Source organism: Anticarsia gemmatalis, chromosome 26, assembly GCF_050436995.1.
Source record: "Anticarsia gemmatalis isolate Benzon Research Colony breed Stoneville strain chromosome 26, ilAntGemm2 primary, whole genome shotgun sequence".
In the NCBI taxonomy this organism is placed as follows: Eukaryota; Metazoa; Arthropoda; class Insecta; order Lepidoptera; family Erebidae; genus Anticarsia; species Anticarsia gemmatalis.
Window position 1 is genome coordinate 1,803,205 of NC_134770.1, and position 14,410 is coordinate 1,817,614.

General features: G+C 32.8%; 1 protein-coding gene and 1 long non-coding RNA gene across 6 annotated transcripts in view; both read right to left on the reverse strand.

The window, feature by feature from the left end:
• Positions 1-13,235, reverse strand: part of LOC142984309 (uncharacterized) — a 50,420-nt gene extending 37,185 nt beyond the window's left edge. The window contains exon 1 of the long non-coding RNA XR_012960145.1: positions 13,191-13,235. This is a non-coding gene — a long non-coding RNA (uncharacterized LOC142984309). The remainder of the gene's footprint in view (positions 1-13,190) is intronic.
• Positions 1-14,410, reverse strand: part of sm (heterogeneous nuclear ribonucleoprotein L) — a 469,971-nt gene that overhangs the window by 445,361 nt on the left and 10,200 nt on the right. The gene's annotated exons all lie outside the window — the stretch shown is intronic.

Sequence of the window (14,410 nt, forward strand, 5' to 3'; positions counted from 1 at the left end):
TTAAAATGCTGTTCCTTTTCTACTATAAAAAGTTTGTGAGGGAGTGTGTTATCCTATGAAGTAAATAGATATTATAACCTTTTAAACCATTTATTGCTTATTACACATAAAAAACGACAAATAATAACTTATACCTAATTTATTCTTACTAAACAAGTTGCCTGGCCGAACATTGAATTCCCATGGAAATTTTGATCCCATGGATTGCATATGTGAAATAGAGGACGAGCCTATTGCTATAACGACCACGTGATCAAACTCCAGTCTCCAGTGCCTCATGTTCAGCCGCCGGTTACACTACAGTCAATTAATATTATCGGCGAATTAACATGATCATCAATATAAATAAAACTTTTATTAATGCGTAACTAAATGACCGACTGATGGACAGCTCACAGTCGAAACTACTTACTACGAAGAAAATTAGAATATGGTAAGAAGATACCTTAGGAAGTGTAGAGGAGTACTAAGAGAGAATTTCTGGAAATTTCCTCCGAAGAGGGAAAATTGTGCGCGGGCGAAGCCGAGGGCGGCAAGCTAGTGCATTATAAACCGATGTTTGCTTGACGTTTTCTTCGTGGTTTCAAAATTAACGACAGCTATACACGTAACGTTGATAAAACGATATATCTCAAGATGTTCATTTGGTAAATAGCTAAGAGCGATTGTGTACGTTTACCGTGCGCGGATTTTAAATGACAGCCATCTTTTAAGCCGAGTCGTTACACCGCGATATAAGTCCGTCGTTTATTTCAAACCAAACGATTACTTAAACATATAAGCTTAATAGACGTTTCAAAGTATCAAAACGATTTTTAAAGATCACTTAGAAAGCCTGCTTAATTTGGGATAAGTACTTCAAAGTATCAAAATATTTTTATCCACGCAAATTCCGCACTTTCAAATTTTGAGTTATTTATTATGAATAGAAAATAAAAATTAAGACTTATAACAACACTAAAATCAACCCAAAAAAATCAAATGACACAAACATTTGCTTTGAATGATAATTTCGGAAAAGAAGAGGCCTTTGCCCACCTATACACCTACACACGTTAAAAAAGGTAGTTCTGGCATCATAAGGTTTATTTAGTCGCAATCACCTCATCACTGATACTAACATCATTCGAAAGAGATACATATTATTATGTAAAGATCAACATAGCGACCAAACTAAGGGTGGAATTTGCACAAAGTAATAACCAACAACAACCTAAGGACAGAACGACAAAAGCTCATAATACTCTCTCATACAAACAATTCTACATTTTTGTCAAAAACTCTAGTCTATTCTATCCCGTTTGTGCTTAGCGTGACGAAATATCGTGTTAGGCGTTCATTGTAACCGTAATGGCGGACTTCCCGCGACAAACGTGGTATATTTACAATACGCCTCGGTTCCCAATAAGATAATAATTCATTTCTTTCGACTCCCCAAGTCACGCGATGTAATGAAACTAATGTCTGATGACCTTATCGCTTTGATGGGATTAGTACTGTCTTACTAAATTTTGACAGGTTGTTTGTTTCATTGATAAATGTAACAGTTTTGTACGTAATTTTTATTGTTTACGCCAAATACGGGTATTAATCAGGCTTTAAAGCGCGATTAAAGAAATAATCTAAATAAATATGAAAACCACGCACACATAAAGTGGTAGAATAGCAAGTAAAAAATATAAACTACCAAGTATCGAAAATGTTATGCAAACTATAATTTCAAACCTAACATGAATTTTCGTTCTGACAAAAATCCAAAAGCCGTCTCCGTTAATGGCTTAACTAATATGGTTGAAATCTGTTGTTTATGAACTTCATAAATAGTCTAGTCTAGACACACTGTTAGCCTATTATAACTTTACTACTACCATAATCTAACAAAATAGGTAGTGAATCGATAAATTTTACATAAAAATAATTCGATTTAGATCATTAATCATAAAGTACAGTTATTTATTCAAACGAGCCGTCCGCACGACATCGATCTAGACAGAAATAACTGATACGAACTAGTCATTAGTGAATGTTACTAAATGTATGAAAGTTCTAGTCATACTCATGTTAAATAAGCAAATGTTTGTCTGTCTGTGACGCTTTTACGGCTAAACTACTAAATCAATTTTGGTAAAACTTAGCTTGGAGATAGTCAAAGATCCGTTTGTCTGATACTTAGGTACATATTTTTAGACTAAACTGTTTAACTGATTTTAAATGTAGCATGGAAATGAAGGCCTGGATTCGGGGTGACATATGGGCAACTTTTTTTTTAATGGATCCTTATGTCAAAATAAAATTTAAATTTTGTACGCAAGCAGAACCGCACGGTTTAACTAGTAATTTATAATGAACGATGACAGACAGACGACTTTACACGGAAACCTGGCACAACTAAATATATGATAAATATTTTTATTAACATGTTTATGTACCAGTTATGATAAGACAGGCGAATTACAATCCGCTAATGAATGTTAATTGTGTGTGAACAATAAGAAAATTTGTAGTGAAACCTCATTGTGTCATGTGCCAAGGCAGCGACACGTTCCGGCCTATAACAACTTTTTTTATTAAAAAAAAAGTTATTCTAATTCTATTTTTAATACCGAAAGATTGCCAAACGATAAAATTACTTGAAATTAGAACGTTTAAAAGTTTAAACTGTTGTTTTTGAAACGGTTGAGATTTGGCGCCAGTTTTCGAGTAGAGTCATAATATTTTTATTATTGTATCATTAACTAGCTGACCCGCGTAACTTCGCTTGTTGCCGTTTTTGTATCATTATACTAGTACTCTCTTCCTATTCGTAGCGTGATGTTATATAGCTTATATATAGCCTTTTCAATAAATAGGCTATCCAACAGTAAAATATTTTTTCAATTCGCACCAGTAGTTCTTGAGATACGCGCGTCGAAACAAACAAACTCTACAATTTTATAATATTAGCACAAAATTATAGATTACTGTTGAACAAATTCAACGCTAGGCAATCAGGAACACGCGTGAAATAAATAGCTCCTTTTAACCAGTATAATTTACAGAAGAAGAAACGGGACAAAAACATCGTTGATATGAAATGGGCGTCATAAATCAACACTACGTTGGAAGTAGATTTGACACATAATCCGGGATAATGCGAGTAAACATAGAGAGAGAACAAAAGAAATGTTTTATTTTTTTAGGGTTCCGTACCCATAGGGTAAAAACGGAACCCCGTTACTAAGCCTACGCTGTTTGTCCGTCTGTTCGTCTGTCACTAGGCTGTATCTCATAAATCGTAATAGCTAGGAAGCTCAAATTTTCAAAAATTGTGTATTCTCGTTGCCGCTATAACAGCAAACACAAAAATAAATGTGGGTGGTTCTCATACAATAAACGTTTTTCTTTCGTATTTTTTATGTACGGAACCTTTCGCGCGCGAGTCCGACTCACACTTGGCATATTTTCTTACAATAAAAGGACAAAAGATTTGTCTAAATTACGAGATGACACTACATGATTTGAGATTCAAACATCTGTCATGTGCGTCTGGCTAAAAATACATAAATCTAAAGAATCATATGATCATAAATCATATAGAACTATAAAATCTTAACATTGTTAATGTCGTATATTAAAAGCATCGTGATGGAAGGAGAACATCTGTTATATGAAACTATTAGTTTGCAAGAGGATGATCTAGATCGAGTTAGTGTTTTATCGTTTATAAAGTGCATATGTTGTGTTATTCGTTATAAATGTGGCTTCATGTTTATATAAAATGTCGTGTTAATGTAATTGATGTTAGATGATGCTTTTAAAGCTAATATTATGATATTATAATTTGCTAACTTTCGCCCGCGTCTTTACTTGCGACGATTTGAATAGCGTGAATAGAATGTATGGATGTGAATAAAGCAAGGGAAGTTTGTAAGGATGGTATCAAGTGGCGTTGTTTGGTGTCTGTCTACTCCTATGAGAAAAGGCGTGATATTATGTATGAATGATTTGAATAGCTAAATATAATTATCTTGTATAATCATATCGGTGAAGTCTTGCAAAAAGCTCAGGTGCATAGTAAGTACTCGTAACCGGTGGTTATGTATGACGAAATGTATAGATGTAAATGAGTCAAGAGAAATTGTAAGGATCGTACCAGGTCGTCTGGACCTTTGGTCCCTGCCTACCTCTATGGGGAAAAAACGGGAATTTATGTATGTGTATTTGTGCATAAGCTACCAGTTTGTAAAATTTCATCAAAATATATTCAGTCGTTATTACGTAATTGAGTACCTACTAAATATCAAAAGAAGATCTTTTAAAACGTCCTTTCGCCGTGAGTCACCGACCTTTAGTAATTAATAGGTCAATAACGATGATGGCGGTTTAATTGGCCGGTCAATTACAGGTATACATTAATACTGTTGAAATCAAATCTAAAATTAGAATGTTTAACAAAAAGTTAAACCAATTATGAGCGAAAACAAAAGTTTGTTTTTATTTTTAATAGCACATACATTTAAAAAAAACAATACAAACACGGGTGGGTACGTTTATCATTAATTTTCTTATAGAGAAACGACGTTTGTCCGTCAGTTTAATGGATGAAAAATATTTAATATTTATGATCCGATATAGAATCCGTAGTTATGACATTAATAGCTACCCGCGAAAAGCTTAAATTAAAAATACGGTCCATAATTACAAAATATTGTACTAACATAATAAATGCGAAAGTTTAGTCGATTGTTACTATATCATGCGAAAACTACCGGATGGATTTTAATGAAATTTAATAAACAGATAGTTAGGATACTTATTACCTATCCTTGGTAACCTTTTCACACAGACGAAGTAGTTGCAGAAGATAATCAATAAAAAATACAGTATTAAACCTATTAATTCTCATTACAACAGCACCTTAATCCAACAGAATGAAGTAAATAACCTCCCAGTAAGTAGGGGAGGGTTAATTGAATTTGTAGTTAACCCTAAATCAATCAATCTATCTAGACTGCCCGGCCTGGTCCCGGGGGAGCCGTAACAGGCGATTATAGGGTTACGACAAGCCTAGAGGCCATACCTTATGTTAGAGTACAAAGTTTATGATTGAAACTAACTTAACTTGTTTTTTGTTGACAAAGTTTGTTAACCCTTTGACCGCCACGGTTGACAACTCGACAAATCAGAAAGTGCTCACGACGCTTTCGTTGGCAAATGTCGACAAAATATAGCGTCGTGAGCACGTTCTCGGTATAGCCCGACCGCGGCAGTCAAAGGGTTAAGCTAGTCTTAATAAAACGAGCACTAATCATACGATAATAAATAAAAATCAATTTAACCCACTGTCCCAACTGGTGAGCAACAATATCCTCCCGGAATGAGGAGTGAAGCTGTTAGGTCTCGAGTCCACCACGCTGGCCAACTACAGGTTGGGGACTTTGAAGAAATTATGAAAAGTTTTTACACACAAGTTGTTACATAAAATTATGCTTGCACAAATGTGGATCCCATATCTTTAAGTACAAAGAAGCAATATATCAAGGTGATAAATTAATTCCCGTACCCGTAGACTAATAACTTTTGTAATACATATTGCATAGGAGATCTGATAAATTGAGCATAAAAACTAAATTTATTGCTTATTAATACAATTAAATGTACGTTTAAGACGTTCGTAATTAATTTTCCGATGCTGCAGAAAGCGTAAACACATAAATGTATCGTAAATTTAATTTCCTGTTTTAAGATAGCAATTATTTCTCTATTGTTCCAAATGCCTTACTTTATGTATATAAAAATGCTTCAGCAGTGAGTGGGTTTGAAGATCTCGACTTCAAGACCTGGGTTGGATCAAAAATTATTTTAAAGGTGCAGTGGAAGAAGCGTCCTTCCTCGAAAAAAATACCGTTGATTGTCGATATCGAGGAATATCTTAACCTATTTTACTAATATTATAAATGCGAATGTTTAATGGATGTATGTATGTTTTTTACTCTTGAACGTGAAAGCTATTGATCGGACGTTAATGCTTGGTACACAACATTAAATTAGTTTATGCAGACATAAAGGTTGGTAGAAAACTTGACATTGACAATATTGGCATTCTTCTGTCTACCTCCATGGCAAGAGATGATAGGTTTATGTATATATGTAAATTTAATATAAACCGAGGCCATAAGTAAACAGAATAAAATACATAATACAAAGGTATTTACGGTATTTTAGACTACCATTGTCTTCGCCATAAAATTCCCTGACAAAAGAAAGTTTTCGAGAACAAAACTTGTGCGTCGAAATTTGTACGGCATTAATAAATTAACTAATATAATAAAGAGGAAAGTTTTTACTGTTATCATTCACCTAAAACATGGTTTATTTGACATTAACTTTACTTCCGACCTTGACAACTAAAACTAATATGACCACAATCTGTAATATAATAATATCATAAGTTAAGTAATAGCATAAGTACTACACACAATCCGACACAAGTCCACGCATGTAGTCAATCGACCTGATGCGCGTTAAACGATCTGTGGGTTAAGCAACACTTGGCGCGGTCTTTTCACAGATGGGTGACCGCATTTTGGTATTTTTGGTATTTGGACTAAGAGCTTCGGAAGGCACGTCTCACGTTGGTCCCTGTTCAAACTAAAGTCATTAAATCATGTCAAAGTCTTTTCGGGCGGCTTGATCAACTTTGACACTAGGTTGACCACTAACCATGCAATATAAGCGGTATATAAGTTAAGAGTGCACAAGTAGCCAACACATCCACATATACAATTTTATAAAGAAACACCGTTTTTTTATGTTAATTTTTACAATCATTATATTTATTAAGAGCTTTATAAGTAGCATTATAAAAATGCAATTAATACTGAAACATTATATAAAATTTATAAGTAATGGTTTAATGAACAGACGTATTATAAAACACAGTTTTAAATCCTAGATCATATATATTGTAGTCGTAATAAATACTTCGTAATTAGATTCACAATTTATCAATACGGAGCTGACAGGATGTGATTAGAATGTTTTATTCTGCGTTCAATATTATAGAATTACATACTAGTATTGCCAACATTTATACTTAGTAATTGTTATACAAAACACATGATTAAAACTTTTAATTAGAGTTACAACTATGAATGAAACAAAGTCTGTGGTTAAAACAAACTGTCTTTCTAATAAGAGTCGTGTAAGTTTTTCCAGGTACATTAGAAAATGATTAAACTTGTATTCGTAAAACGTTCATCCAAAATGCTTATGTAATGTATTTTTTTTACATATTACAAATTTATTATGGCCTGAAAGAATATATTAAACAAATTTAGAATTATTATAAAATTGATTATAAAATAAAACAATATATCAAGCACTGTTAACAAAGATACAACATAATGACGTCACTATCGTCTATTTTCTGTACTATAATATGTTTTGTACATTTCATAAAGAGTTACTGATTTGACTGGTAGTAGACCTATTCCTAACCGGGACTAAGATGCCCCATAAAGAGAATCCTTAGAAGACTACCTAAATTGGAGATTAAACGTTCTAATCAGAAAAGCACACATTTCCAATCACGCAAGCAATGATTTCAGATACCCAAATACAATAACAATTACCTCCTCCACTTCAAATCCTTCGTTATACAAAACCATACATCGTAACCCACTGGAAACTCAAATTGAGCAACTCCTTCAATGATACCTATACCCGTTAAATTGACGAGAATCTCTCATTCAAACGTCCATGAGATCGACTTCGATTAGCGTTCGAGTTACATTGGTTATATCTGCGGTTTCGGTGACAGATTTATTAATTGAAGGTGTATTGTAGAGTGATTAAGCTTAAGTACGCGCCATTTTACTTTGTGTATCTGAGTGTAGTAAAAAAATGCTATAGAAGGTAAATAATAAAAAACAAGATATGTAGGATATGAGAGCCGGTGACATAACGATAATTCAGAACATTAAATGACTAAAAATGGGTAAATTGTATGAACCCTGAAAATATTTGACATAAAAGACTATAAGATTCTTACTGGAAAGTTTAAAGTACACTAAGAAACGAAAGGTTTTAAGTGGGAATCAAGACAGGAACTCAAAAATATTTTCTTTAAAAGTAAAGTTATCTCAGAAAATATAAGTATTTTTAGCAATTTCCTGCTAAAACAAAATATCCAGTGTTTAATCACAAACGCCGTCTATATGCCTTATCTCCCAATAAGACTCAGTAGGAAAAATCAGACCGAACGTAATTGCCACTTGAACACTGAAATTCAGTAAACAAGGAGATAATAGCGCTCAAATAACTCATCTCAAACGCAACACGGCTCAGTATTACACGAACAGTGTCGAACCAATTCCTAACCGACTAACACAGGTATTTTGGCATACGCTACTCGTTCATCATAATCCGTACACATACGTACCACACACACTGTTTACTTTGGACCTGCATACGATCTGTTTTAGACGCTGAATCAGGGCTGAGAAGATTTTATTAAATCATTCCAATATTCTGTTGGAATTTTGACGCACTTACTTGATCTGTATTATCTCAAAACGGTGAATAAACATACATTATTGGTGTTAGGGTGTTATTCTATTCAAAATTATAGCAAAATATAAGGCTACGTATCCAGTGAGATGGCAAAACGACAAGCTAAGATAAATTCCACCAATAGCAGCCAGCAGTTTAAAACACCACAATGGCTGAAAGAAATCCTATCAATATAAAGTACTAAAATACCAGTTACATACGTATATACACGCATACAAAAAATAACACCATTTCTTTTTCACCATTTCTTTGAGGAATGCTCAAAGTACACGTGGTACATGAACAAATAAATAAGGTTATGTCAGTTATGACCAGCAGCAGGTCTAAATACCGTAAATACATACAAAATATTTAATAACTACCTAATTAAGAAACATGAAACTAAGTTATGCGTATGTACATAAAAATTACGTGTTTTTGCTTATAATCGACAGCAATTCGTAAGAAAATGGACTTTGATTACAACTATTGTGCTATGTAACATATTCTAAAAAGAGCAAAGTTTCAATTAGTATATTATACCTAAGCAAATTCTAAAAAGCACGTGATCTTTAAGAAATATCCAAAAGATAAATACTTTTTAAAACATCTAACCACATTTAAATATTCAAATCTTAACAAATACCCACAAAATAGAAAAATATATTGCCCTCCCGCCACGTGTAAATAAAACATTTTATAATAAGATAAAATCTTCACATTGGCGGTTTAATAATGATCCACTGAAAGATATATTTAACGTCGTCAAATATTAAAGGTGGTTCTGACACCCCATCAAACAGATGGCCACTTCACAGGGCGACAATTTGGAAATATAATGACATCATTTTTTAATATAAAGTAGAGAAATCGACTCAATTTTTCGTACTGTTGAGATATTTCTTGAGAAATTTCGTTTTTGTATTTAAGGTGTGATAAATTAAGGTCGAAGCAAATAGAGTGAGTGTAGATCGTAAATAGTTGTGTAAGAATGTGTTATCCAATTGGAAACAAATTGGTATGTTCAAGTATCAAAATATAATTCAAGTTCATGTCACGCAAAACAAGCAAACATACAAATCATGTATACAGTATAGATACAAGAAACTAGTGAAAATACATAAAATCATTTTATTCGTGTAAAAATTGAGCCTTTGATTTCATATAATATGTGTATGCAGTTTAAACTGACAATAACTTTGTTTATTTTTACCATGTCTAGCAATTTTATACAGTCACGATATACGCTTATTTTTCCACAATCCCATCAAAAATACTATGTCGTTATATTTGGATAGGAAAACCGTTTGCCAAAACCGATTCGATAGACTTTTATTATGTTCGTTTTAAAATAAATTCAAGTTTATAGCACGATAGCTTTATACTCGCATCCCATGGATATAGTGGAAAGATATAATCTACTCATAGCTTAAGTTTAATATCTATCGGATAAGCATTTTTATGTGTGTCCGGGATAACATTTTCCATTTCGGTTGCAAGAATTCCCATTTCTCATTACCTAGTTTTTTGTTTCCGTTGGCTTATCTTTATGGCTATTTGACTTCACTATAAAATTATCCTCTTATTTTCTCATAGGTATATGGGATAAAAAGATCTTACTAATACACTTTAAATTAACTGTCTCACTAATACACTAATAAACTCTAATTAGTTACATAGTTTTTGTCATTTTCCCTCATACCTATACAATTTCAATATTGATTGAAAGTGACAAATCACTTAAACTAATCACAGCTTACACGACGTTAATAAGAAAAACAGGAACTCTTTCACATAAAAAAATACATTATTGGAAACGTTAAAACAAATAATTTTATGGGTCTCAATACGTCACCCTGTAAGACACCCAGTATTACATAACCTAATTCTACGATCACGAGTCAAGTCACATCACTATTTATTACTCTATTTGCATACTCAATATTATCAATACGATACAGCAATGTACTATACTCGTATCATACGATCTCAATCAGTAATTTCCCCAGTAATTGTCATCATAAATCGTAAACTCAATCGAAGGCCTTGCTCGAATCAGTCCTAATGCACAAGATGGTAATAATCTAGATATTGACCTAAATACATCGTTGATGGGAACCATCAAAGCTTTTATGAAATGCATTCTCGTAAACAAGCCTTCAATAAAGGTTTACGACGGTAACAATGTTAGATAATCGTTTAATATGCAATGTTTTATGGAGTTTAAAATTTTAAATCTTGGGAGATAAATTGCTGAGTGTTATTACCCGCGTTATTGCATATAACTTCAAACCGATAAACGTCTCCTATCTTAATAAGATTGAGCCCCGTTCTTACCACTTCTGAATTACTTATTGGTATGGTTATCAGGTTGTTTTCATACTATTACTATCACTTTATCCATCGGATAGGCTATACGACACTTATCCGTCAACCTGGTTCTGAGTAAGACAAATAATATGGACTTATTTAAACCAAATAGTAATGAAAGTGAAGACTTAAATAGACGATATATACGCGGGTAATGATGATGGTTAATTAATAAAGCAATAAACATAATTTATAGACCGTAGTTTAATATGTAGCCGTTAAAACGTACTGAAATCTCATCTAATTTATTATATACCTTTGATATTATATCGTTCTCAGAAATTTTATTTTTGGGTCAAACCTAGCCAGGACGTTTTAACCAAAATTACTTGCGTGATGAACAATACCCAATGGAATTCTTATTAGGGAGTTATCTGATTCTTAATACTTTTCTACATTAACAATACCTTCGAAAATTTCTAATATAAAAGCAAGAGGACATTTAAAAACTAACCCAAACAAAATTCCATATGTTATAATTAGCCCTGACATCTGTTTTGTGTCTATTTTCCCCCAGAATCCCTAAGCATTTGATTCCAGCAATAAAATCGAGACAATCGCATATAAACATATCAGAATCGTCCTCGGCTAATACACCCTGATGCGTGCCAGATTCTTCGGCATGACGACGCTAATATTACCACGCATACCTTTTATGAGTCATTAGTGAGTTTATGTTCATATGCCATTTTATCATGTTTATCTGCATTAAATTGAAACGAATAACTACTAATAGGATTGTGTGACATGTTATTTATAAAAGCAATGAATCTGAAAGTCTGTCGTGGGAATTCTGGAGTTTATTAATTCAGCTTTCATTTTCACGCGGCAGATTTTTTAATACATCTATAATAACATCAAAAGCTGTTAAAAGACAGTTTCTTTTTTATTTACCTTTACCCATTTTTTACTTTATATTCTGCAAGAGCAAAAATAATAGGCAATTTCAATTATCTCCAGTTTTCATCTCAAAGGAAATACGCATCTACCTACACTAACATCTATATGAATTAACATAAACTTCTATACGGAAAACTCCAATGATTCATTCGTTCACTGTCATATGCTATATATCCTATACAATGTTGCCCAGCAACTTTGTAACGGAGAATTGACAAATTGTCTGTTACGCTTCAATTTACGTGAGAATTCTGCTACAGAAATATCTCGTTATTTATGTTTGAAATACTAAAAATATTCACTAGTTTCATGAACTTGGGAACGAGAACACGTGTTTTTAATAAGTGTTTTGAATCACCTGAAATGCACTGTATTATGAAGAGAAACTTTATGACTTTTAAAATGGACATTTTATAATCTTCAGAAGGTATTTTTAGACCGTGAAATATAGAGTATTCATGAGAATAAACAGTCAAAGCTATTACAGATCTGTTTTTTACAAAGCAATTCATATTTAAGGTAAGTCAAGAGGGTACTTGCTGAATCTTTTCATCGATTGCGCACTTATAAATTTGAATAATGAGACCGATGTATTGATTAGTTCTTGTCAAAATATTATGGAGAAAATATAAATTTTCTTCACATTTACTTTCAAATTTCACTAGTGACAGTCAAATCTATATCACAAAATATTTCGATCTACCCACAAACGTCAGGCCTAGCAAAACTAAATATTTTTTTCAAAACTTGCTATAAATATAAAATACACCGAATATATTTATATATCCGTCAGTTTAATACATTTATTACATTTGAAATGCGATGAATGATGTTTCGATTGCACATGACGAGTCACCGTAACCAACTGATGGTTATAATTGAGACGTGTGACTGAAATAGCCGAGAAAATGGCGACTCAACGGAAAATATAAATATTTCGATTTATTTATTTGAATGTGCGAATTGAGATGGTAATGTAATTTTATGGTATTGATATGAATTTTTCGAAATCGGATTGGATTTTTGTTTTAATTTAACGGTGGGTAATACAATTTCCAATTAAAGTTTACCTCGACGCGTAGTTATCGTAACGATATAATACGATTCGGAAATTAACACGATCATGCTTCATTTAGATATGCAACTTAGTTAAAGTTTATGGTTTAAATTCAGTCACACTTCCATCATTCAATAAAATTCACAACTAAAAAGAGCAAGCCCGTATTGCAGTGTATTTTCATAAGCAAACAGATTTTCCGACACTATCAAAATGGTATCAATAGTTGACTAAAATTAGATACAATGCACAAATTAACGAATGAAAATCTGAATTTAATGTCAACTTAGCGAAGTTGATAAACGATAATTATAACAAACGGTAAACTTACCGCAATATGCGATACGCAATAATATCTAATACAACAAGTAACAACAGAAGTTCTAACAAAACTAAATGATTTAAGTGTAAAAGGCCTAGCAAAGTAAAGCTAAATGAACAAATTTATGGTTAGGCAACGGTATAATCCCGAGGTCAACAGGCCAGCCGCTCCTACTAAAATGGAATATTGCTTTCAATATTTATTCAAACACTAGAGAAATAAATTATGTACTTCATTATACCTTATTGCTATAGACGAAAGCAGACTTTACACCATTTACTGCAATTTGTACAAATATCTTTGATTTTATTCACACACCTATGTCATAATTTGCCAAAGCATTACGCTAGCACGATTAATATGTTCATGTTTCTGTCTTCAATCGTCGCTTTCCTTCTTTTCAGCACTCCCATACGTAAAATAAATTGCATTTAACAGGAAACACGACATACTTTCACTAGACCTTTAGATTTATTGTCTTTCCAACTCCTTGACTCAAAGGGATCCAAAATCGTTTAAGCTTTCCCCGAGATTAACCAAACGTCATGTTCCGTGTTGTTGCGGTCCCCTAGCAGTTGATCCAGGCTTAAAATCACAACCATGGGACTTTGAACTAAACCCCATAAAGATAACACAATAAACCAAAAACTCTAAAACTAACCATAAAACTTCTATTTCTGCTACTTTGTCAAGATTTAAAAATACACATTTTGCTCAAACATAAGTATTTCCAAAGACACAATATTTCAAATAAAATCTTTCAACGAAATATCGACTTTATTTTGTGGGTAGTTGGATATAAAGTTGTTTGTGTTTTCAGATGGCATGTCGAGAGGGCCTGAAGACTCGTATTCAAATGAGACTGCCAAACTGAAACGTTTTACATAATACAGTAAAATGTACACAATATTTTGCGAATCAAAACTGTTTATTAAAATTGTTTAATGTAATTTCAGTGGTTTGGGTTAAGCTTTCCAGTTTCATCGGGGTGTTTTGTAAATGGGAGCTAATTTTGCTTTGCTAGTGGGTTTTTTGGAATGGAATATGTTTTGCTTACATATACCTTTTAGCAGAAAATTGTATTATAGAAATAACGTGAATGTAGAGAACTAATGAAATTAAAGTCTCCGGTTCAAAACTGAAACCTATTGCTCCGAGAATTGTGCTCAATAAAAACACTTCTTGTTTTATCCAGTCAGGTAAAGGGAACCTGGATACCTGAGACTTTC